General features: G+C 40.1%; 1 protein-coding gene across 1 annotated transcript in view; it reads right to left on the bottom strand.

The window, feature by feature from the left end:
• Window positions 1-1742, bottom strand: part of Ptpn9 (protein tyrosine phosphatase non-receptor type 9) — a 70332-nt gene that overhangs the window by 15414 nt on the left and 53176 nt on the right. The window lies entirely within an intron of this gene.

Raw genomic sequence — 1742 nt, 5'->3', positions numbered from 1 at the left:
AAAAAAAAAAAAAAACTGGGCAAGCCATAGTGGAACAGGTCAGTAAGCAGCATTCCTGCATGGTCTGCTTCAGTTCTGAATCTGCATTCCCACCTTGGCTTCCCTTGATGATGGACTATAACATGTACATGTAAGCAATATGTCAGTAAGCAGCATTCCTGCATGGTCTGCTTCAGTTCTGAATCTGCATTCCCACCTTGGCTTCCCTTGATGATGGACTGTAACATGTACATGTAAGCAATATAAACTCTCTCCTCCTCAAACTGCTTTTAAGTCAGTGTTTATCATAGCAACAGAAAATAAGAACAAACACATCACTAAAACTAAAAATGAGACATAATTTTCAAAAATGTAAATCTAGGCTGCATCTATGACTCAGTTATTCAAGAGTTTGCCTAGCAAGCATGGAGCCCTGGGCTCAAACCTCAGCATCTCAAAACAAACAAACAAAAAACTGGGTATGGTGCTGTACTCATGCGATCCTAGCACTTGTAGAGAAAGGCAGGAGGATCAGAGATCAAGGTCATCCTGGAGTGCATAGTATGTTTGAGGCCAGTTTGGCCTACATGAGACCCTGTCAGTAAACAAATAATAAACAAAGCTCGTATTGTGGTAAATGCCTCTGAACAAAAAATTCTGGAAAGTAAGACAGGAGGCCAGACTGGTTGTATAACAATATCCAACTTCAAAAAAGAAAATTCAAGGGCAGGGACCTAAATGTCCATTTACTGTGAAAACAGTCTCTGGCATTGTTTGTAGCAATGGAATTAAAAGTCAGGTAATGATCTTAAGATTAACTACAGAATGATTAGAATCATCTCCTGTTATAATTGACTCTACTCATTTACAACTATCTGTGAATATACTCATGCACAAATATATTCCCATTACCTGCAAATAAACCAGATGCTAATCGTCAGATTATTATAGGATGACTAGAAAAATCTGTTACACTGGGATTCACTCAAACATATTTCTTAAAACCTGCTGAATGCTGGGCTTGGTGGTTCACGCCTTTAATCCCAGCACTTTAATCCCAGGCAGAGGCAGGTGAATTTTTGAGTTCGAGGCCAGCCTGGTCTATAGAGTGAGTTCCACGACAGCTAAGGCTACACAGAGAAACCCTGTCTCCAAAAACCAAAAACAACAACAACAAAAACCCTGCTGAACACTGCTATATACACTGGTGACAAAGTGCACACGCACGCGCACACACACACAACCACCAGGTATTTTTGACTCAATCACTATCCTTCCCTCTTGAAGAGAATGTACTCAGACAATTTCAGCAGTACTGAGCGTAACAGCTTAGCTGGGCAGGACTATGAATGCCTGAAATAGAAGGGTCAAGAAACTGTGAAAGCAGAATCCATGATTTTTCTCAAAATTATCCTTAAGCAAACTAAGGGCTAATATATCAAAATTTTATAATACAAGTCATGTTAAATAGATGCTCTTAATTTTCTTTACTTTGAAAAAGGAACTATAACCAATAGTAAGTTGTAGAGAGGGAAGGGTTCTTTGCTTGATTAGGATTCNCCCCCCCCCCCCGCCCCATTTCTTTATTATTTTTGATGTATGTGTTGGGGGGTGAGTACTTAAGCACACATGCACAGATCTGCGTGCCACACCACTTATATGAAGGTTAGACAACAACTCGAGGGAAGTCATGATTTTTCTTTTGTACCATGTGATTCTGGGCATTGATCTGAGGTTGTGAAGCTGGGCAGCAAATGCCTTGA

This window comes from Mus caroli, chromosome 9, assembly GCF_900094665.2.
Source record: "Mus caroli chromosome 9, CAROLI_EIJ_v1.1, whole genome shotgun sequence".
Lineage (NCBI taxonomy): Eukaryota > Metazoa > Chordata > Mammalia > Rodentia > Muridae > Mus > Mus caroli.
Note: the sequence above shows the minus strand (reverse complement) of the source record. Positions and strands in the feature narration are given on the sequence as shown.